Here is a 25,430-nt window from a genome sequence, read left to right on the forward strand (position 1 = left end):
GGACAAAATAAATCATCATAGTCATTAACTCATTACAATTGCCAATTACCAGTCACATCTTTGGCCCACGGCCCTGCACTCATGTTATGGTTTGGCATCATCAAAAGGTTTGGGCATCTCCGCTATTCCTCGTATTCTCATGACGCGTTTTGCCATAGGGTATTGCGCAATGCCACTGCTTATTGGCCACAGTTCAGTTGTCATTTTATTATAATCACCTGCCATTAGATTTGTGACCAGGATGCCTTTGATCGAATACTATGAATAGACGGATTAAGGTTTTAAGAGTGTTTGGTGTGTTGTTGCACAACATTTTTGTGTAGTTATCCATCTTCCAACATGGCTAACCACTGGCAACCACTTTTGAAAGAGAATTCTGGACCATGGTAGAATAAGTAAAACGTATGAAAAGCATGATATTACTATTCCACTGACTTGGGAGCTCATGGAGTCATAATATTTCTTAGTAATTCAATAACATACATTATCTGAGGAAAATGTTAATTCCCAAAGGTCTCTGTATATCACGCTTGCTAGCTAACTAGCTAAATGGTTTGGCCCGTGTGGCTTCAGGACGCCTCACCCAGTTCTATCCCCAGGCCATCAGGATGCTCAATGAACAATAACAGACCATCAATTACACCCACAACACACCATCCACACGCACACTCACTTTAAATAAACACTGTAGCACCCACTTTGACACTAACACACTTTATATTTATACTTTATATTATATATTTATATATTTGGCATCAATCCCATGCACCTCAGTGCACCTCAGCACCACAACGTGGCACCACAAGCTAAGCTATACCTCACCATTCTACACTGTACTGTATAGTAGCTGACTACACTACTATTTGTTGTTTACACTTGTGCTTTCTATTTTATACTTATATACTAGTTTACACCATCTTGTTATTTTTATCTAGCACACTCTGGAGCAAAACAGAAAGAAGCATTTCATGCAAAAGTATTCTGTATGACAATAAAAAACTTGAAACTTGAGTTGCCTGGCGACTTGTGACTTTTCTTGGGACTTTAACCACTTGGCCCGGCAAGCATATTGCATCCCATTGTCGAAAACCACAAACTCACGAGTTTCATCTGAAGACCGCATATACCTACAGTATACCTCACCAGGGAGTTCGACCGAGCAATAACATTTTTAAAAAGTACCCGGTAGGCTACCATCCGCACATTTCGGCAATGGAAAACCGAAAAGGCTGAGTAGAGTAGAGTCGAGTTGAGTAGGTACCATGCAGTGGGAAAGCGCAATTAGAGAAGCGCAGCCACATATAATGTTAAAATCAACTCCCTCCAGATGACTGATTAACAGACAACGTGTTTCCCTCCAGATGGCCCAACCGGCATCGTCAACAACATATTGAAAAATGCCTATCCATCACAACAGTGCATCCTGTATGCTGACCGGTCAACATTTATGGATGAATATCACACATTAATGCCACTAAATCACGTCGAGTGTCGATTCATCTTCCAATTAGAGACGGAGAGATGCTAGCTTCAAAAGCCGAGGGCACCACATGGAGGTGGCACATTTCAGTGATTTGGATGAATGTACAATGGCACGTCTGCAAACAGTGGGCCAACGTCTCCCCTTGCTTTGTAGGGGAGGGTCCCAGGAGCCAAAATGGTAGGAACAACAGAGGACAGATGCGTTTGCAGTGTCGAGGGACAAATGGTTAATGGGAAGGGGGTCTTTGGGGCAACATGAAAAGTTTAAGCTGAAATGAATCCCCCACAGGCTTAGTAACTGAAGGGTACCTTGAGACAAGTGAGGAGGGATGGTGGATAGAAAGGGGCCTTTTTGAGCCGTAATGGCTCCCCGGTTGCAGTGCTTAGATAGGGCTCCTCGGGGAGTCATCGCACAGTCTGAAAAAGTTGGCAGGTTGTTTCGTGTTCCGAGGTTCTCATGGGGGGAAAACGAACGCCGACAGTTGGCAGATCAAGTAAAAGACATGTGTTCCCGACTGTGAATCAACATAAAAGAAAGTAGACCCGACATATGTTGGATAACATGGTTGCAAAGCCATGCAATTTCTCCCCCACGGCACTAAGTACAATTTCAACACACACTTTGCCCCAAAAAGGTTTTCAGGTTGCATTCGCAGCCCTGAATTAAGGTCCTACATAGTCTAGAGCCCTGCTCAAAATGCAGTACATTATGTTCCTCAAATTTATCCGTGTCCGCATGTCACCCTGTTCAGTCATGATAACATGACAAAATAACTAGGGCTGTCAGTTTATCGCATTAATTAGATTAATTAATTACAGAAAACATCATAACTATATCACAACAGCAGTTATAATGTATATTATCATCAATACTGGTTAGTTTACCAATAGGTTAAAGTGTTATTAGTTAGATTTTAGTTTTCGTTTTTCTGTTGTGATCGCGAAAGTCGGCAATTATTCAAAAACACACTTCCCAGAGGCCTCTAGGTCAAAAAAAAGCAAATGACTTCTGTATGAATTTTGAATTGAAATGTGTAAGAGCCGCATTCAAGCTTATTTGTTTTGATTAATTCTGAACCTGTATTAATACATTTCTCTGTTTCAGTGAGTGGGGCGCTTTGCTCAGGTGAATGGGGCGGGGCTAACGCTATAAGCCACAGGTGCGGCGTGTGACGGCAGGGCAGCAGGCAGCAGCAATACTGTCATTGACACGCAACGCAGACGCAACCTTTGTTAGAGATTATTAGGATCTCTTGTTTTATTTTTATGTACGATATTGTTTTCATATTTTGTTCTTGCTGGACCATTAAAAGAGCAAAAAGAGCAACAAAAACGTGCAGTGGTTTCTGTTCTGCGACTGCGAGTCTGACACTGCTTCCCAGCCCTACAAGTGGCCAAGAAAGGAAGATTAAAATAGTTATAGGACAGACCTTTTGGATTTTGGCCACTACAAAATGAGTTAGGCTTTGTGTCCACCGGGGACGTTTTTTTCAAGGCGGACCGCTTTGAAAAGCAAAAATATGCATGCTCAGAGCGTTTTCCTGAGTCTCATGACTGCCGCGGCTCCGCCACTTGCTCGATGTTGATTGGTCGGTTGAAAAAAAAAAGTTACCTTGGAGTTGAACTAGTTTCAACTTTAGGCGCTGGGAGCGCTCCGCCCAAAAACACTGGCCGCCGAGAGCGCTAAAACCCGAGGTGCGGCGCTGGAAAAGGAGCACGCCTGTCGCGTCTGTAGCATAGAAATTAATGACAGAAAGGAGCTGACAACTCATAAAACGTCCCCGGTCGACACGGGCCCTTAAGGTTAAAATATTTCTCTTTTTAAATAAATGTAATTCCTTTTTCTTTTATAACAAAGACCGTAACGTGTCCACTAGGTCAAGTCATAGGAAGTGACCTCATGCACATGCACACAAACAGATACTCGCGCCTGAACACATTTGCAGTAACTGGATGTGAGCACGGGACATCTGTATGTGTGCGTTGTCCGTGAGCGTACACTAAACTCTGCTTTGTTTGCGTTTCATAATGCATTTATACAGGAGAGGGAGGCCAGTCCAGAGAAGGTTGGAGAGGAGAAGGCAGAGGCCCTGTTACGGACGGTGTCCTTATGTATGTATATAGAGGGAGTAATGTACGTTATCTGTTGTGTATATATAGGCATGTTTTGTTTGTTGTTGTTTTTGTCTCCCTCCTGTGTAACATATCCCACTCTCGGGTGTCTCCCAGTCCCAGTAGCAGCTGGTCAATCAGCAACTCACCCCAGTGCAGCAGCAGGTGAAGCTGATTCTGCAATCAACATTCTCTCTTCCTTCATATACCCATTTTGTTTCAGTGTTAGTGAGCTCCCTGGTTTGTTTGGTTGTGGTGTGGTAACTATAATTGGTCTGTGTGGGAGCTCTTTGTGCGTCTTTGGTATAGAGCTGGTGAAGGCTCTGGCACTTTGTGCTGTTAGTTAGTTTAGGAGTTTAGTTTAGGTCTGTGCTATTTGTGTGTTCTGTAGAGCTGTGGCCTTTGGCATTAGTGTGGTATAGTGTTGTGTTTAAGTAATTATAGTTTGGTATTTGCACATTTCTCTTGTATCACCCAGCCTATGGTGATTCTTTTTCTTTGGTATTAATCTTTTGTTTCGCACACAGGGACATTGAGGACAGGAAGATACCCTGGGTCTACATTTTGCATCACGTACTGTAGGTGACCTACTGTTAAAGACACCAGCCTTAGAAGTGAGCACCGCCACCTGTACTTTTGGGCGTTCGCGCCTGTAAGGGGGGGTGGGCTTTTATTTACTTTTGATATTTCATTTGGTGCCACTGGTCGGTCCTCCTTGTTCTGTGTTGCTGATTTGTGTTTTTGTGAAATAAATATTATTGTTTTGCAAATTGTCTCTTGAGTTTTGTGTCACTGCACCCTCACCTACTGTGGCCTTGTGTTGAGTCTCCCTACTGGGGTGCGTAACAAGGCAGAGGTCCAATTAATCAGATCAAAGAACACTGCAGCCAAGCTGTTGCAGCTCAACCAGGCTGACCGACAGCTGCATGAATCCATCTCCTGCACTCTGAGAGGTAACCTGCTGGCTCTGCTCCCAGCCTCCCGTCTTCATTAGCTTCCGCCACTTCACTGATAAAGATGATATTATAGAAATTGTCTGAAAAAGTTTGTCTAAAAAAAAATATATATATAAAATATTTCAGGACTCTGACCTGATACTATGTCCTCATTGCGTCCACAAGATCTGGCAGTAGTTATTGTTATTGTGCAGTCTCTGGCGTTCCATTTATATTGAATATAACCCATTAGAACCCACACCCATTTCTACTTCAAGGAAAATTATGAGGGGCATAAGACTGACTAAATAGACTACAAAGAACACATTCTGAATTTATTTTCAAAATTGCACCCCCTAATGGCAAATATCTGAAAAGTTACATATGTCACATTGGGCGTTAAGCATTAAACTTATTCCTAATTCCCATGTAGTGCACTACAGGGTACTACAGAGTACAACAGGGCACTACAGGGCACTACATTGAAATATGACTGATATTTGTTTTAATATGCTTTGAACAATATAAAATATTTTAACTAAATATCATTGAATCAGACAAATTAACTGAGCAGATCATAATAATTGTTCGCATTGTGACATGTGTGTCAGCAAATTTTCATGAACATTTTAAGGTGATATGCCCGGTGTGACGTATGTGTCACAGCGATTTTTATCAATTGTTTTCTTTATCATTTTATTCAAGAAATGTGTTCACAACAGGTTATATATCATAAAGACCATGTTATGTAAGCATTATAATTCTTAAATGGGCAAATCTTACCTTTTAGCAACAAAAATCTAGCTTTTGAATGTGAACTACTTCTGTAATTTAGTCACCACCATCAGTCATCATTGTGGAAAGGTGGTTTATGGGAGCACAACATCACATGATCGGTCACATGACCCCACCAGGATGTTCCACTGGTATCCCTTTGGGACTTCATGAGGTGGTAAAATCACGAAAAACGCTTTATATGGACATTTCCAGGACATGTAAAGTATGTGTGACACCTGTGTCACGTGGGTCCTAATGGGTTAATTCTAAAAAAAACTGGAGAAGACTCCCTGTAGGGGAGTAGAAAAATTGATACTTCCCTTAGGATTAAATAATTGTTTACGGAATCAAACCACCAGCACTACATGGAAGCAACTCCAACAGCTTCTCAAAACATGCAGTGTAGTCTTCCCCTCAGCAGAAGTCTATATCCCGCTGATCAATTTCTCAGATAGGTTGGACCCAGACCATCAACACCTGCTAGCAGCACTCAACGATATCATAAGCAATAGGTGCACATTTTTAAATGATTTGAATAGACTCCTATTCGCAACGAATCCGAGAGACCCCGTGCACTGGACCCCAGCAACAGCACAGGCCACTTTTAATTCCTGGATGGACCAGTTAAACTAGTGGGGGGGGGAAATAGTGCTGATACGACCCCCCAACAATCCAACATTACAAATTTATCCACCTCCTATGTCCTCTCGGCGGAGGAAAGAAGGGTTCTAGAGAAAGGCCTGACCTTCATCCCTACCCCGACAGGATTAGACCGCTTAGAATTAAAAAGAGACCTACATAGCTACCACAGGAGATTGAAACTTTTGGATTTTTTTAATTATGAAACCAATGTCCCCCATGTTCCATTTACTAAACCTTCTACCTGGGTCCCTGCAATCAATGAGGTCTCACAAAACATACAGACACTCATAAAGAGTGATCTGGAGGCCCTTTCCAACTTAGGGTAAAACAAATAAAGAGATTAAACCTCACTGCACAGGAAAAAAACTGCACTCAAAACTTTAAGTTCAAACGAGAACATAATAATAAAGCCAGCAGATAAGGGTTCACAAATAGTCATAATGGATAAAATCCAGTACTTATCAGAAGCCCACAGACAACTGTCAAATGACCAACACTACCAAGATTCAAGATTCAAGAGTTTTAATTGTCACGGCATACAGGTATACAATGAAATGCGGCTGGTCTTGCCCGCGACGATGTGCAATACAGTGGTACAACATATAATAGAATCCAATAAAAATACAGTGGTACAACATATTAATAGAATCCAATAAAACAGTGCAATAAACAGGTACATGGTGTGCCATCTCGGTATCTGTACATTAGTATTTACAGAGCATATAGGACATGCTAGTTAGCTTTAGTAGTGCAATACACTGTTCCTGATGTTATACTACTTTAAGTGGCCTTTCCTCTGGCCATAAGTGTGCGTGTGTGCGGCATGAGTGTTAAAGTGGCTGCTAGTGTGTGAGCGTGCTCAGCGTGCGTGTCGTGTATGTACTTGTGTGTGGATAGTTCAGTTTCTGTGTCTCTCAATGTTCATTGTTCAAGGCTCTGATGGCCTGGGGGAAGAAGCTTAGCCTAAGCCTCTCCGTCTTAGTCTCTAGAATTCGCAGGCGTCTGCCTGACCTCAGCAGCTGGAACAGGCTTTTATTGGGGTGGTGGGGGTCTTTCATTATCCTGCAGGCTCTGGATTTGCACCTCTTGTTGTATAGAGCCTGCAGGGGAGGTAGCGCAATACCCGTGGTACGCTCGGCTGAGCGCACCACACTCTGTAGGGCCTTCTTGTCCTGTGCCGTGCTGTTCCCATACCAGGCAGTGATGTTTCCGGTCAAGATGCTCTCTACAGCTCCTGAGTAGAAGGACTGGAGTATCTTCCCCGATACTCTGAACTTCCTTAACTGTCTCAGGTGGTAGAGGCGCTGCTTCGCTTTCTTTACTACTGTGCCTATGTGTGTTGACCATGTCAGGTCCTCTGAGATGTGGACCCCCAGGTACTTGAAGCTGCTCACCCTGTCCACGGTAGCCCCGTTAATCCTCAGTGGTGTGTGTGTCTCCCGCTGTCCTCTCCTATAATCCACGATCAGCTCCTTGGTTTTACCAATGTTCAGGAGCAGGCTGTTGTCCTGGCACCAACGTTCCAGTACCTCAACCTCCTCCCGGTAGGCCTTCTCGTCGTTGTCCGAGATCAGCCCCACCACCACCGTGTCGTCGGCGAACTTCACAATGGAGTTGGAGCTGAACTTGGCCACACAGTCGTGTGTGTAGAGTGAGTACAGCAGGGGGCTTAGAACACAGCCCTGGGGGGACCCGATGCTCAGGGTGATGGTGTTGGAGGTCTGACCCCCCACCCTGACCGCCTGGGGTCTTTCACTCAGAAAGTCCAGTACCCAGGCGCTCAGGGCGGAGCTCAGGCCTAGCTCGATCAGCTTGTCCACCAGTCTGGTGGGGACTATGGTGTTGAACGCTGAGCTGTAGTCAATGAACAACAGTCTCACATAGCCCCCCTTCTGACGGTCAAGGTGGGAGAGAGTGCTGTGCAGTACCTGGGAGACCGCGTCATCAGTGGACCTGTTTGTCCTGTATGCAAATTGCATAGGGTCCATATCACTGGGGAGAGAGGCACAAATGTGGTCCTTGACCAGCCTCTCGAAACATTTCATGACCACAGAGGTGAGTGCCACCGGTCTGTAATCATTTGGACATGTTGGGGAGGGTTTCTTCGGTACAGGGATGATGGTAGACATCTTGAAGCAGGCAGGGACTACTGACTCCGCCAGGGATTGATTAAATATGGCGGTGAACACCGGGGCAAGCTGGTTTGCACAGGACTTAAGTATGCGTCCTGTTATACCATCTGGGCCTGCAGCCTTCCTGGTGTTCACCTGCATAAATGCTCTTCTCACACTGTGTTCCGACAACGAGAGAGCGCCCCCGCCCCCCCGCGGTTGCCCCCCCCCTCCACAACAGCCGGTGCGCCAGTGACGTCACTAGCCAGAGGGCTAGCGGCGACACTGTCTACACCGAACCGAGCGTAGAAGGAGTTGAGTTTGTCCGCTAGAGAGGCGTCGTCGCTCCCCATTGCGGGGGCGCTGACTTTGTAGTCAGTTATTGTCTTCAGTCCCCTCCACAAGCCTCTTGTGTCGTTTTGTGCCATTTGTGTCTCCAGTTTCTCAGCATATGTCCTCTTAGCAAGTTTAACAGCCTTGCGCAGAGTGTAGACTGAAGCCTACGTCCCCCTCTCTCACTCCATTCAGATGGAATAAGGTTAATTCTATATGTAACATCATGAATCTGATGCATTCCTCGCTGTGGATGAGAAACAAGATCCTTGCGCAGCCTCTAAAAGTTGAAATGAGAAGATTATCGGATCCTAAAATAAGAGATACAATTATCTGATCCTAAAATAAGAGATGAGATCATTTGATCCTAAAATAAGAGATACGGGAAGATGATCTGATCCTAAAATTAGAGATTGGAGAAGAGGGCATTGAAACAGTGGGTCCTGTACCACAGGATGATGACTGCAGTGTTTTGCATACATTTATTTGTGGCCACCACAATATCAAACCGGCCCACCATAAATGGATTTCCCAAACCAAACGTTAACCAAAACATATACAAAAGCACATTCCATAATGTGTCGTCTTTACGTCCTTTCCACCCCTTACAAGAAAGTAGCATGGTTTGGTTGCGGTGCGTTACCATGGTACTGGGCATTGTATGAATACATTACAATGGTAAATCATGTATCGTCATGGTACCAAGTTTGTGCTCTAATAATTCCATGGTATAATCCACCTTCAACCATTATACTGATGGTATTTCGATAATTCGTTGGCCCCTACCATGATGGCAGTGACTAAAGAATCAGAAATACCACCACACTTATTTTTGGAAATACCATCATAATTCTTTTTGGAAATGCCATCATACTTTTTTGGGGGGAAATACCATCAAACTTTTTGGGGAAATACCATGATACTTTTTCATAAGAGACTGCTTGACTTGTAGCCTGTTTCCAGCCTGCCACCCCCAACACCACAAAGAGCCTGTGGGGTAAAACTGTAACACTTCCTGTGGGACCAGCCGGCAACCCTCGGCCCGGTTCGGTTGGTCCAGGACTCAGACATTCACAACCCCCCATCAATACCCTTCACAATAAAACATTGGCAACCGGTGGGCTGAGCCAGATGTGGCAGATCTGGCATCAGCTCACACACCTAATTAACATTGTCATCTGCCATTTATGTTTGTTATGCGTCATTGTGGTTTCCATTGTGTTCCCCTGTCTGTGTTTTGTAAATGTGTTTTAGTCTGTTGGTCTCAGTTTGTTCTATTGTTATTGTTTTCCCCTTGTGCTCCATGTTCTGTGCTCTGTGTTCCGTTAGTTTTGTCTACCACACCTGTGTCCTGTTTGCAATTACCTTTGGTCTCTAATTAGCGTTTGTATATTAAGTGTCTGGACCAGCAGAGACTTGCTGGTTCATTGTCTAAATGTTACCCGTGTTTGTCAGTCGTTTATGTTTATGTTTATTAAAGGATCCCCATTAGAGACACATGAAAGCCTCTTTCCTGGGGTCGTGTATCCTGTTTTGTGAGTAAACACTGTTATCGTCACCACGTTGTCTCTTCGTATTCACTCTGCTACCTGGGTTCACCATGCCGAGTAAGCGCACTCGTAACATCTGGTTTTAAAACTGTAAAATGTATTGATGTTTTTTTTATCTATCGATTATTAAAATAGTGATAATTATCTTTATCCTTTTTTTTATGCATTTGTTTTTAAAATAATAAAGCAGTCCTTTTATACCGACTGTTGTAAAGTCCCCACTATTTGTCATACTGTGTATTATTATTTCCATTCAGGCATTACTTTGGACAGCCCAAGGGGAGGGGAAGGGGAGTAAGAGGAAGAAAGAGAGGGGAGATAGCTTGAGTGGGTCAGAGGATGAGGGCAGAGGGAAGGATTTTGTAGAAGGGTTGAATGTAGTGGTGCGATTTGAGGGAGGAGACGGAGTTGGGGAAATAGAGCAGAGTATGTTGTCTAACATCATTGAATTGAAGTTAGGAGGGGTAAGGTATGCAAGGGTGTTAGACGATGGGAACTTGTTTATAGGATGTGTAAGTGTAGTGCAGGTAGAGAAGGGGTGTGTTCTCTCCCCGTGGCTTTTTTGCCTCTACACAAACAACCTCCGATCAGCATCCCCCTCAGTCAAAACGCTGAAATACGCAGACGACACCACCATCCTAGGGCTGATCTCCAACAACAAGGAGGATGACTACCGGCTGGAGGTGGAGCGGACACCAACATGGTGCAGAGAACACAACCCGATACTCAACGAAAGCAAGACCGTTGAACTCATCATTGACTTTCGGAAAATCACACCCACTAAAACACCCATGCTCATCAATAACCAACCCATTTCAGCCACAGACACATTTAAATACTTAGGAACACACATCAGCAATAAACTCAACTGGGATCATCACACCACTCATCTACTTAAAACAGCCAATCAAAGATTATTCCACTTGAGACAACTCAAGAAGTACAAGGTTAGGAAGACTTTAATGATTAAATTCTACACAGCCATAATACAAAACATCATTTCACTCTCCATCACTGTATGGTACGGCAACACACCCAAACACACACTACACATAGAAAGGGTCATCATAAGCCATGGATGTATATATGTTTTACACGACAAGTTAGCTAAGTTAACCATCGTTTCTCTTGCTAGTTACAGCAGACTGTTCAACCATCTTGTGTAGAATCAGGAGGCGAGTCAATAACATTACATTATAGTGCTATTCTTCTTTTAGTAACAAACACCTAGACTAGTTAACACAATCCAAGTGAAATGAGACATTCACAAATGTTTTGCTTTTTAGACATTTTATTTGGGGCAAAAGAAAACCCCCATTCAACTATTATTACTGGGTCCATTGATATAGTTTGACTATCAGAGTACACGCATTCAGACAGCGTTTGACACGATTCCCAGCGTCGTGTTTAGCCGCACTGTATTATTGTACAATTTGTACCCATTCTGCGAAGTTTTCAAGCCATATGAACGCCATGGCAGCAGGGGGCCGCGCGCCACTGGGAACTAGTGTTGTGACGTCACGTCGCGTGGTTCTCCCGCCTCGACCATGACATGTCCTATTTGAATATTCATGACGTTACTTAACCTTAACCTTCTGTAGTGTGGTAGTGAAAGGGTTAACCTTCTGTAGTGAGGTAGTGAAAGGTTAACCTTCTGTAGTGTGGTAGTGAAAGGGTTAACCTTAGTGAAAGGTTAACCTTCTGTAGTGTGGTAGTAAAAGGGTTAACTGTCTGTAGTGTGGTAGTGAAAGGTTAACCTTCTGCAGTGTGGTAGTGAAAGGGTTAACCTTCTGTAGTGTGGTAGTGAAAGGGTTAACCTTCTGTAGTGTGGTAGTGAAAGGCTTAACCTGCTGTAGTGTGGTAGTGAAAGGGTTAACATTCTGTAGTGTGGTAGTAAAAGGGTTAACTGTCTGTAGTGTGGTAGTGAAAGGGTTCATGCTCACTCTGATCAGATTTTTTTTGTTTGTTTACGTTATTAATTATTATAATTTTGTTCCAGCATGACCATGCCGCAGTATTTGCCCGCGTCCACCTCTTGTTTGATGTGGTCGTTTAAATAGAGAAGGCATGTGTAGAACATGAAAGGAGAGTAGAACATGTTTGTTCATTTAAAAGTATTACAAAATTGTATGTACTTATGTCATGAGGTGGTGATACACTCTGATTATTGCTGTGATGTACTTTTATAATTAAATAAAAGGGGATACAAAAATCATTAACTGCACACTCCCCACCCTGGACTCCATACACAAACATCACACCATCACACAAAATCATCAGTGACCCCCTGCACCCAGCTCATCACCTCTTCCAACTCCTCCCCTCTGGTAGGAGGTTCAGGTCACTGGGCAGCCGCACAGTTAGGTTCAACAACAGTTTCTTCCCCAAGGCCATACAATTACTTAACTCCAACTCCTCCTAATTTTACCCCCTGCTGTTATGTTATGCATGTTATGTTATGTTTATGTTACGTTATGTTCCATGTGTCTTCTTATGTCTTTGTGGACTGGTGTATTGTCGCAGCTACCACCTGCACCGTGCTCGAATTCCACCGGCCTGGCCGTGTGGCAATAAAAAGGAACTTTAACTTGAAGGCAAGGGAAATGAAGAGCATTGGCCAGGTGAATGTCAGTAGAGTAGTGATAGTAGGAGAGGGGAAGGATGGTGGTTGCAAGGGGGTGATTAGTGGAATTCCAATTAAGGTTAGTGAAGAGCAGCTGTTGGGAGAGTTGAGGAGTGACGAACGTAATGGGAAAGTTAAGTGTAGAAAGGATGAAGAGGGGCAGAGAAGGAGGCGACAGGGACGATAGTCATTCAGTTTGAGGGTGAGGTTAGTCCGAAAGTGGTATTTGTAGGGTTTATGGCATATAGGGTTAGGGAGTTTGTGCCGAAACCGTTGAGGTGTTACAGGTGCCAGGAGTTTGGACATATAGCTAAGTTGTGTAGGAAGGGGCAGAGATGTGGTAGATGTAGTGGGGAGCATAAGTATGGGGAGTCCCGGGAGTGTGACCAGGGAGTGGAGCCGAGGTGTTGTAGTTGTGGTGGGAAGCATAGTGTAGGGCAGTGGTGCCCAACCAGTCGATCGCGATCGACAGGTAGATCGCGGGCTGATTTCAAGTAGATCTTGATTAATAAAATTTGATTATTAAAAAAAAGATTTTTTTTTTTTTTTTTTTTTTGCTAAATCAACTCTTCCTCTCCTTGTTAACTACAACAAGCAATGCTGTTTGTTATTTAAGATGAGGTCGGACTCTGCACTGACAGATTTGTGTTCATTATGCTGCTTTTATAAAGCCTCAAATGACTGCTTACAATATACAATTTTGGCTGGTAGATCTCGGGCTAGGTGGTAAATAAAAAAGTAGATCTTGGTTCAAAAAAGGTTGGCCACCCCTGGTGTAGGGTATTGGGGTTGTGAGGCGATGAGACGAGGGGTAGTGGTCCAGCAGGTGAGAAGGGAAGGTAGGATTCCATATGCGGAGGCAGCTAGGAAGGTAGGACAGGGACAGCAAGACAAGGGAAAGGGGTTTAGAGAAGGGCAGTTGGCAGTGAGGATAGTGCAGGAGGATCAGGGAAAGCAAGAGAGGGAACTGGGTTTTAGGAAAGGGCATCCGACAGTAGAGGAGGTACAGGAGGAGAAGAGGAGGGTGTGGAGGGAGAAGTTGGATATAGTGGCATTTGTGGCAGGAGTAGTGATTACAACGGCGACGGTTAGTGGTAGGACAGATAGGACCAAGTTGGTAGTTCAAGCAGCAGTGGGACACTTGGGTATGAAGGGGTTGACAGTGGAGGATGTTATAAGGGAGTTACAGAGGGTGGCTGATCAAGTAGAGTTAGAGAAGGGGGGGTGCGTGTGAGCGAGTAGTTCAGAGTCAGGCCACGGGAGGCGAAGCATGTGTCGCGGAGGGGGATTCAGTTAGGGGGAAGCAGCGTTAGCTGCACTTCAGGATGGTGAACGCAGAATGGACATTGTGGGAGGTAAAGGGGGCCAGAAGATGGCGGTATTGTAAAGTTATGACCGTGTGAAAGCTAGAGGAGGTGGCGGTAATGCACCCTGAAGGATGTGCCAACCGCCAATCAATCAAACGAAGAAGAAGACAGCCCAAGGGTCCTTAGTCTGTTAATTAAATACAGGTGGTGAATTGCCGGCACCTGCGTTTCCATTTGCAGACAGAGTGCGTCCTTGAGGAAGTAAGTTATCGCCAGCCTCCAAAATGTAATGCCTGTGGTTTATGCTAGGTGAATGTCATATGTAGCCTGCATTGTGTGTTGTTGGGGCGCTGTGATTTATGTGTATGATTATGGCTTGGGGTTTGCTGCTTTGTGTTGCGTTTGGTCTGTGCCGCTAATTGAGCTAGTGCTAGCCAGCTGGCTATGCTATATGGCATATTTCCATTGGCATGTCAGCACTGGCGCTGGCTCGGTTGGCCGCATGGGCCGGGCATGGCACGGGGTAGCGACTAGCCGTGGTCCTGCATATGGGTCACCTAGCGGCCTAATGCAGGCAGTGGATGGTGCATGATGCATATGACCTTTACCTCTGCTAATTATGTATGGTGTATCATGTATTATAATTCCTTGTTTTTATGTGTTACTCTGAAACACCACCATTTTGAGAGATCACTCTCAACAACAGAATCCTAAAATAAAAATACAAAGGACTGTTCTCTTGACTCTTGTGTCCGCTCTCTGACCGGGGTACGCTGTTGTGGATGAAGTGGCTCCAGCAAACAACATTATATTGAAGTATCATTTGATGAGTGGGCGCTGGTTTCAAGAAGAATTCAGACTGGAGATGGTTTTCAGAGGCAATGGCTCAGTTGGTGAAGAAGGTGATTTAATTCAGCATACAACAAGCATAGGTTTACACAGCAACAGTGGTCCATCATGACAGATAGTTTGGTTCTATCGAGTGTTCCCTCTAATGTCAAGATGTGTGGCTTATATGTGTTTCAACCGAATCTAAATGCTGTGATGTGATTCGTTTATCACTACCTGGGTAAACTGGTTTGGTCTCTGGCTGAGTGGGGGTGTCTGGGTGTGTGCGAGTCTCTGGGATGGGGGTTTCTGTCACTCAATGTTAACGGCATTATCCCGGGTGTGTGAGTCTTAATCTCTGTCACATGCATTAGTGTGTGTGTCTCTTGTTAATCAGTCAAAACTGGTTCCTACGGGGGGGGGGGGGGGGTTATGTGAGAGAGTGGGTGTGTGATCACTTCAGTTGGTTACAAAAGTCAAGCCAACTGTTTTCAGCTTAGCCATTCTGAATAATGCTATAATAATGTTGAATAACTAATTAATTATTATAATTAATCAAAAATACACGATAATATCAATTCTATTGACCATATGAACATAAATTGTTACTTCAATACCGACCATGTCCTTTTTTTCTTCACTTCCTTCTCGTATGCGAGGAGTGAGAATGTTCATCAATTCTTAACTTGTTTGTGGAATATGAGAATGTCCTTCGATTCCTTTCCTTTGACCCAAGGTTTTTTGTTTTTGGGTTTGAGAATAAAATAAATTAAAATGGAAAATAAAACAAAATTTGTTTCTTGTATCACAGCGTATAGAATTCTTAGGTTATCGTGTAAAAAGTAAATTTCTCCTATTCTTTTAACATTTAAACTAAAATCTGACTTTTCATGTTCGACATTATTCTGTCCAAATCGGTAGAATATTTCCAGTTGGATTCTAATTGAAAATGACATATTTTCCATTATAGAATAGAAATACTTTAATTATCCAGAGGGAAATTAGACACTACAAATCGAAATTAACTCAAAATTAAAATATATATTTTTATTTTATAATTTATTTTATCTCATTCATTCCATAAGAATGTAGAATAAACATTTACAAACTTTTTTTTAATGGTCCATTTGCATGTTCTTGATATCAGATTCTAGGGACATCTATGGATCTCAGGGAATGTATTCCCAGTGTCAGAAATACTGTGTCTGTTACTAGGCTTGAGTAAATTGTAATGAACCAAATTCTTTTTTTATTTTGACCGAATAACACCATGCTAAAATTTACCAGACCTGAAAAATCTAAGCAAATGAATAAAGGGAAGATGATTAAACGGAAGGTTTTGTAGATGCAGTACTGAATTCTGCCATCCGGACACATGCAATTTGAAATATGATTATTATATATTATATGATCCATTTGATGGATAATGTTAGCGCTAGCTAGTAGTTTATGTCAACATTAGCCAGCTGTTTAGGACTGTGAATAACACCATGCTAACACCAGACCAGACGTGAAGAATTGCCACCGAGCTCATTCAGCACCTTCTTGAGACCACGTGTACAAAATATCTAAGCAAATGAATAAAGGGCAGCTGATTTACAGGTTTTTTTGTAGATAACAGTACTGAAATGTGCCATCCGGACACAAGCCATTTGAAATATGAATATAGAATATCAGGCTTAAAAATCACCTTATTATGGTCAAGTCATACATCTATGGATTGGATCTCCCCTTTCCAATGGCAGAGTTCAATCTGGATTTAGTATCACCAGGTGCCCCTGACAGGGCAGCAAAAAACGTGAATGAAATCTACAGTTACTTTTTTATTTATTTTTTTATTCTTATTTTTTCTCCCCCCTTTTTCCGTATTTTTCTCCCAACCCCCAATTTAGTCGTTATACCAATTCCCTTCCTGGTCGTTGCGCACTTACCCCTTACCGTCGGTCTGGGAGGGTGAAGACTACCACACGCTTCCTCTGACACATGTGGAGTCAACCAACCGCTTCTTTTCACCTGACAGCGAGGACTCTAACTGGGGGAGTGTAACGCGTGGGAGGATCACACTACTTCCCCCAGTTCCCTTCCTTGCTGAGCAGGCGCCCCGACCGACCTGTAGGAGTCGCCGTTTACAACAACCAGGATACATACCCCACCGGCTTCCCACCCGCTAACACTGCCAATTGTGTTAGTATGGACGACCGACCAAGCCAAAGGTACCGCTGACAGCTGGATTAGATCCCAGTGTCTCTGCGGTGGTAGGCAAGCGCTTAGTCCGCTGCGCTACCCAGCCGCCCAGTTACTTTTTTATAATGTAAATACCGCCGCCATTTTTCATCAGATTGCAACAGTCTTTTGCTAGACGTTCGCAGAAAGTTAAAGAAACTAACTTTGTTTTTATTTTATGGCAATACCATTCAGGTTTGTCCCAACCGTGAGATATCCCGAAAATCACATAAAAAGACAAGCTTCACGTGGGAAGTCAGATGATTGACAGGGGCTGGCGTGAGCTGGGAAGTGTAGTTTGATTTTACACAACGTGTAAAGGAGGACATCTAGTGGCCAAGATATATATAAGACCGCTAGGTAACATCACATAGCACGTTTGTATCCCTGTAAGGTTAGATAAATAGATGGAAAAGGACAGAGAGCGAGCTAAAAATAGAAGATAGAAAATTATTAATGAATTAACCCTTTCACTACCACACTACCAAAGTGTTAACCATTTCACTGCAACAATACAGTAGGTTAACTCTTTCACTGCCACAAGACAAAGGGTTAACCCTTTCACAAGGGTTAAGTCATGGTTCTCTAGACCGCGAATATAAAACGTTCGGGTGTGTTGAGTTAGTGTACCGAGGCTAGGGATGGACATTTTAAAGAAAAATCCAGATCGATTGATCGCATGCTATACTCGAGTGATCGTGTATTAGGGGGGCTGGGTGGCGCAGCAGACATTGCGCTCGTCACCAACGCAAGAGACACCAGGTTCGACTCCGGCTGTCGGCGTTGCCTCCGGCTTGGGCTGGCCGTCATACTAATCATTGGCAGAGTTAGCGGGTGGAAGTCGATGGGTGGTAATCTGGACGTTATGGACAGCGACTCCTAAAGGTCGGTTGGGGGACGCCTGCACAGCAGAGACAGGAAATGGCGGGGGTAGTGAGAGCCTCCCACACGTTACACCTCACCAATGAGTCCGCGCTGGCAGGTGAAAAGATGCGACAGGCTGCCTCCATGTGTATCGGAGGGGACACGTGATGCAAGGCTTCCATCCTCCCTACAACCGACCAGTGGGGGGCATATGCGAGCAACGTTCAAGACGGGGGAGGGAGAATTGGCACGAGAGGTAAATTGGGATGGGGAGAAAAATCTCAGAAAAAAGGAGAGGTCTCGAATCCCGGTGTCAGCATTGCCTCTGGCTTGGGCCAGTCGTCATACTATCTCAATTGGCAGAGGTAGCGGGTGGAAGTCTGTGACTAACTGCAAGGTACACTTCCCCTCCGCTCCACAAGGAAACATCACCACAAGGTGTTCAGTGGCACCTGCGGTAGCACTGACCTCACTTCCTCCCTCACTTCCTCCCATTACACCCAGGACTCTCTCTCTCATTCTCCCTTTGTCTTAACACATGCACAGCAGGCGTGTGAGTTTGCTGTGTGTTGCCAGATGTCTGCCATGAGTCTGTTGAACTTTGTTTAATGTAAGTCCCAGTGTTTTCTTTACTATGTTTAAGAACAGATGCATTTGTGTTTATATGCATGTTTTGTTTTGTTTAATATTATGAAGTTCCTAAATATGTGGCTAATTAGTAATTATTCAAATATACCTAAATTGTATACTATGATTTAAGGGCAATATTTATGTTTGATGTATTATCTGGCATGATATTTGAATCCGTTTCTTTGTCTTTATTCATAACCATGGCAATCAACCTGAAAACAGCATACGATCATTATCCAGCTAAATAAAATGGATATTGATTGCAACCCTTCTTCTCCTGGTGGTTTGTGGCTCCAGTCTGAACTTTAAAACCTAACAAAGTCGATGGGTGGGGATTGGACGTTGTGGACAGCGACTCCTACAGGTCGGTTGGGGGACGCCTGCACAGCAGAGACAGGAAGTAGCGGGGGTAGTGTGAGCCTCCCATGCGTTACACCTCGCCACTGAGAGTCCGCGCTGTCTGGTGAAATGATGCGACAGGCTGCCTCCTTGTGATGCAAGGCTTCCATCCTCCCTATGACCGACCAGTGGGAGGCATAGTCGAGCAACGTTCAAGACAGGGGAGGGGAGAATTGGAAATACGAAATTGGGATGGGAGAAAAATAGAAAAATGAGAAAAAGTGGATGAAAGGGGAAAAAAACTAAATATATATATTTAATTTTTTTTATATATTTTTCTTTAACTTGTTTTTGTCCATTCACGTATATGTTTAAGGAAACCAACAAACAGTTATAATCTTACACATACATACATGTGAAACAAGTGTAAAAAAGAAAAAGATTAAATACATTATTTTGTTTTACATAATTTCATAAAAATTCATAATTTAAGATCGGTTTTTCTCATAGCTGAGAGTAATCGATTAAATTACTGAAGCCCATCCCTAACCGAGGCCGGGCCAAACTTGATTGGGGAGCCGGTAAAACAGTAAAGTACAGGCCAGTGTTGCCAGATACACCAACAGCTAGCCACTTGCTGTAAAGCCCTTTACTATGTCGTAACACTTGTCCCGGAGCGATGGTACATAGGTCAAAAACACATTTTTTATTTGGCCAATGGCCCCTAAAAGTCTAGGGATCGTTAAGAATACTTCCGACAGTTTAAAACATGAATGAAAAAGAAACAACCAAACACTCATTTGAGTGTAAACAACAACCAAAGTTGGACCTGGCATTAACCCCAATTATCCTCCCTCCAGTGAGTCAAGCCTGTGGTATTGCTGGTTTTGCATTCTCGTCATGCAAGAACGTTTGGAGCACTCTCGAAGTGACCTGAACCTTACGAATATATTACACTGCAATTAGCAGCAACAGCTGGCAAAGCAGGGACATATTCCTGGCCTAATTGGCTGCAAAATGTCAACTTTCTAATGTCACTGCGATAACTACCACACTGCCTGTTGAGGAAATGCTAGGTAGCGCATTACATGCACAGCATTAATATTTGACCCACAATGACAAAAGACCAACATAAAAATGTTGGGAGTCTGAATGAATGAGACATACATAAAGGCTGCGCTGAGCGAGTGTTGGGTCACTAACATAATAGTTATTCATAAAGAATAACTACAAAAACTGCTTAGCAGACACTAAGGAGAAAGGGAAAAATACAATTTTAATACAAGAAAACTACTTTTACAGGTGGAATGAGGAGTGCATAAGAAAATAAATCAAGTCCAAAGGGAACAGCAAGATTCAACTGGCTCCCCTCATCCAAGAGCACCTTAAAAAAAAACACTGGATTCACACCACGAAGACGCTGCTCAAGTTTGTATCAGCAATTGGGTTTTGCTCAGGAAGAGCTCCACCATTGGTGTTGTGCGTCAACATTTAACATTTTAATATTTAATACTTTTTTCCCACCATGGAAACTGGTTTCTCCTACTCTGAGGAAGATGGAGATGTATTTTCACCAGTTCGACACTTCTGGACAATTTTACAGTCACAGACTCTCCTAATAATGCAGATATGAATAACTTCTATGCTGAACTCAAGCGCCTCAAGGAGAAGGACGTCATAACACTCAGACTACTGGAGAAAGACTATATCCCTAGAAGTCTTAGAATTAAGAAATTCCCAGCCTATGGCTCAAAGGACAATGGAGATTTTAGAAATAAATGGGAAGCCATTTTGTCCAAATGCTCCTCAGATTTAATGCTCCTCTTAATTGAGGAATCTAAAAAGGATAGGCTAATCATCCAACAAGAAATTGATACAATCAACGAGAAGCTGACGGCCCTCAATGGGGACCCAGAATTGACACGTTTGGAAACTAAATTGAACGACTATCTTAGCAAGTTTACACAAACAGGAGAAGATCCACAAATTCCAAATGGACGAGAAGGACTACAAAGAGAAGAAGGTGTATGCCTGGCATAGACCGACACCCCAACGTGACCAGGAACCCCAGCGCAGAGGATACCGCACAGACTGTGTCGTTCAACCTCACAAGTGACGATGACTCCGATGCTCAACACCAACCTACTGAAAATGATTTAGACCAAAGTCTTTCCCGTTCAAAAGGGCCCAGGGACAATCGGCTAACCAACAGAGGATACCGAGGAAGAAGAGGACGAGGCGGGGATGAAAGAAATCCACCTCGAGACTATTACACCCGGAGTCGAAGTCAGCAACTGTGATTAACCTATCAGGTACAGCGCTCTCCGAATAACACACAAAACACAAAAGTCTTATCTAAAGGACTTACCTTTGCCCCAACCAATCAAGTGAATGACTGACTTAAAAATAGAACCGTTTTACCCGTTCGTTTTTATAGAAACCTCCACTTAAGGCATGGTACAAGGTATCTCCCACACCGGCAACTTCTACTCAGTCTGGTATAGATAGCCACCGCCCCAACCTCTCTAGTAAACATAACCTGACAAAAGTAGAACGTGAAGCATTGAAAGAATTATCGGACAACAAAAACAGTGATCAAAAGAGCGGACAAAAGGTGGAGGAGTTGTGGTATTGAACAATACAGCAAGGAAGCTTATCGACAGCTACGGGACCCAACCCATTATCTCCCCTTATTACATGGTGTTTTAACATTCGCCGAAATGCTTGATTGTGATTGGTCAATAGCCCCCGACAGCGGTGAATTATTTTTCGATAACCACCGGTGATTGTTTTTCGCAGCTGGAGTAATCAAGCCCACTGACACTGTTTCAGCAAGCTGCCGGCGATGACAGCGGGAGCAACAGAACAGAACTGAGTCTGCATTTGATCGCGTAAAATGAATTAGGTATATTGTTAGTAAGTTAGCCATGTAATAAGCGGGATAATGTATAGCCTATACTCTGTCATTGTAGCAAAAGAATTGACCTTCACTGACGTTTAAAACACCTCGGCGAGGCGCCTCTGTATTTTAAACTCCGTGTCGGTCAATTATTTTGCCACAATGACCTCGTAGCTATACATGATCCCTTACTTAGCCAGGAATCCCCTATTGACACTAACAGGTTAACTAAAATAGCTGCTTTCTAAAGCCAAAGCAGACGATTTGATCTCAGAACAGGAGTTTAAGTTCCTTTTTAAACCAAATCCCCGTATACCATCTTTCTACATGTTGCCCAAAGTCCATAAGAGTCTTACAAATCCACCAGGAAGACCAGTCATCTCTGGAAATGACTCCCTCACAGAGCCCGTTTCGAAGTACGTGGACTTCTACATCAAGCAGTTGCTTCCATCCCTCCCGGCATATATACAAGACACTACGGACGTCCTTACTAAAATCAAGGGACATAACATTGGCCCGAATGCATTATTAGCGGTGATGATGTCACAGCGCTGCATACATCAATCGACCACAGACCAGGTTTGGCTGCCTTAAGACACTATTTGGACAAACGCCCACAGCCACAAGAACCACCCACAGATTTCCTTGTAAACCTAACAGAATGGACACTATAAGAATGCGTTTTTATTTCAGGATAATCTGTTCAAACAAGTGAAAGGATGTGCCATGGGAGCCAGTTTTAGTCCTTCCTATGCGGGTCTATATATGGGCAAGTGGGAAGAAGATTTTGCGTTTCATCCACGTAATCCATACAGAGACAAATTAATCTGGTGGGCTCGCTACATAGATGTGATTTTATGGTGGAATGGAACAGAGGAGGAGTTGGTGTTATTTGATAGGTATCTGAACAGCACAAATAGCAATGTGGAACAGTCTTTGGAATACGATAAAAATAAAATCAACTTCCTAGATCTTACAATCAGTAAAGATACTAGGGGCTATTTACACACTACTATCTTATCGCAAAGACACACAAAAACACCACACTCCATGCCAATAGCTTCCATCCAGATAGTATGATAGAGAACATACCGTTTGGACAATTCCAAAGGCTCCATAGAATATGTGACAACGACAGGGATTTCGAAATTCGGCGCAGAGAGATGTATACCCGTTTTAGGGAGCGTAACTACTCCCCTAAGATCCTAGATTCAGCTCTCTCCAACGCCAGCACCCTAGAACGCCAATCACTTTTAACCAGGTAGCCCACCACTAGCCCTAAGAATGACCAGGTGTACTTATGCACTAGAATGCTACAACCACAGAGCCAATCGGATCACAATCTGCTCCACCATCTCCCAGTTACGTCACCGAGTGAGTCAAATCAGAATGACCTAATTAACTGGAGGAGGAAATTGTCTCAACTGAATGAGAGCAATCCGCCAATATGGTATTTAGAGACACAGACCCATTGATACTAACCCCTAACAATGCTAAACACTGGAAAAAGCCATTTATAATTCGATGTCACACCTATGCTCTTTGGTCGGTTTTTAAGGGCCCTTTCTCACTCACGTTTGGGGATCGAATCACTGCCCCCGGGAACGGGGGGGAGTGTTCTCACTCACCCCTTTTGGGATGCGAAACGGCGCTGATTCGTTTTACCCCCCGCTGAACGGGATCAGTTGGATTAGGTGGTCTCGGAATCGGGCCGTGCGGGTGCGGGGGGCGTGACACACACGTCGTTACTGTCATGCAACAACTGGAGAATACCCACAAAAACGATATTTATGGGCAATTTGAGAGTTCAGACCTCAACCAAAAACAAGTGGATGAAAACATGAAGCCACGTTACAAACGCACAGCACTTCCCTGGCTCGCTTTAGGCCTGGCAATTTTTGTTTGCCATGCTATTTTCTATACATTAGTTTCTTGTTTGAATGCATTTATTTCTATTAGACCAGTGGTGCCCAACCAGTCGGCCGTGGTCGACCAGTAGATCAATGACATGTAATATAATTGCCACGAACGATGAGATAATGTTAGCTGCTGTTAGTTTTGCAGGGTTAACGCTAAGCTAACAGCTAACGCTAGGGGGGGGGAGTTCGCATCAGATCTCGGAACGGGCCAGAACGGAACGGAATACAAACGAATAGGGTGAGTGAGAAAGGGCCCTCACTGACCAAAGAAAATGGAAAATGTAACTTTGTGCCCTCCTACTGGGTGCCCAAGTTTGAAAACCACTGACAGGATATGGAGCAGCAGTGACTGAACTTGTGTTTGCCCCTCTACCCCAGCTGAAGGAGACGGAGGAACGTCCCACCCCAAACCCCCTGCTCTCCCAAGTGTCCCGGTCCTTCCTCCTCCAGCCACGCCCACAGAGCTCTGCCCCTTTTTAACCTGTATATATGATTGTTGTGTGTTATGTATTTTCTATTAAACTGACTTTATCAAAAGTATACATGCGAGTGTCGAGTCTTTCCTTAAACCATTTATTTACATTTGTCATCGCCATCTTAACCCTTTCACTGCCACACGACAGAAGGTTAGCCCTTTACTATCGCACAACCGACGGCAATGCTCCATCATTAGCTCCACAGCCGCAGAGCTAATGATGGAGCATCGCCGTCGGTTGTGTGATAGTAAAGGGCTAACCTTCTGTATTGTCAGTGAAAGGCTTAACCCTTCTCTTGTGTCACCAACTGCACCAACTGCACAACCTCTCTTACGCGGCTCCTTCTCTCAAAATACAGCTTAGCAGGGTGCCCTCATGGCTGCACCACATGGTGCCTCGCACACCCACGCAGCCGTCCCGGGTTAGCCTCCCGCTCCCGGGGGATCATTTGTCTCATGTCCTCCCCACTTCTTCTCCCGTTAACCCTCTCCTCCTCTGTCGGTCATGTCTGACCATGAATAAATCTTTAAAAAAAAAGAAATTCATCTAGCAGCAGTTATGAATGTGGTTACTTGGGAGTGCTGATATTGCCATAAGTCGTACAGTACTCTTAAAGATGGTGGTCAATTAAGTGGCACAAGTGGATATCCGTTTATTGATGAGGTGCCAAACACGCATAGCATGAAGGACATGCAGTTTTCAATAGATATGGCCATTCAAAGGGCTTTGATGGATGATGTCGTACAGAACTTGTAAGTCGCTTTGGATAAAAGCGTCGGCTAAATGTAAATGATGCCGGTTTTCAGATTTGGATAGTTTTATTTGCTACAATGGGATTCTTACTGTTTGCTCCACAACATAAATTAATAAAAAGCAACAATTAACAGGATGATAAAAGCAGGCATTTATATACAATAAACTCTGTGGTATGTGATGTCCAATAACATAAGTATTAAGTAAATACAAATAAGTAGAGATGCAGCACTTTCACTGCCCTTTCTGTGATGCATCCTTATTCGAACCAATAAAGTTGAAGAGCCACTTAGCGGTCCATTTCAAGCGGGCAGTTTCCTATGAAGGTAAAGTTGGCCAACATTCTCTGGGAAATGCAAATGGAGTTACAGTAGAGACCAATTCCATTTGAGAAATGAATGAAAACTAACCCTTCTGTGATGTCTGGCAGGTATATGATTCAGATGTAGCTTATTCAATTGACTGCTGTTCCTCCAGGGCCCTCATCCATCAGTCTCCATCCACCTCTATCCATCCTCCCCTACCTCCTTCCTAGCTGGGTTGTCAATTAAAATATATATATATTAGTGGTGGGACTCGATTAAAAATGTTAATCGAATTAATTCGAGACTTTATAGTTAATTAATA

The 25,430-nt window shown here is 43.7% G+C and overlaps 1 pseudogene across 1 annotated transcript in view; it reads left to right on the forward strand.

The window, feature by feature from the left end:
* The window catches only part of LOC311244844, a 36,623-nt pseudogene extending 12,569 nt beyond the window's left edge, over positions 1-24,054 (forward strand). The window contains exon 4 of the transcript in view: positions 23,906-24,054. The product of the transcript in view is annotated as an uncharacterized misc_RNA (transcript). The remainder of the gene's footprint in view (positions 1-23,905) is intronic.
* Positions 24,055-25,430: the final 1,376 nt, after the last annotated feature.

Source organism: Notolepis coatsorum (assembly GCF_963971535.1).
Source record: "Notolepis coatsorum genome assembly, chromosome: 18".
Taxonomy (NCBI): Eukaryota; Metazoa; Chordata; class Actinopteri; order Aulopiformes; family Paralepididae; genus Notolepis; species Notolepis coatsorum.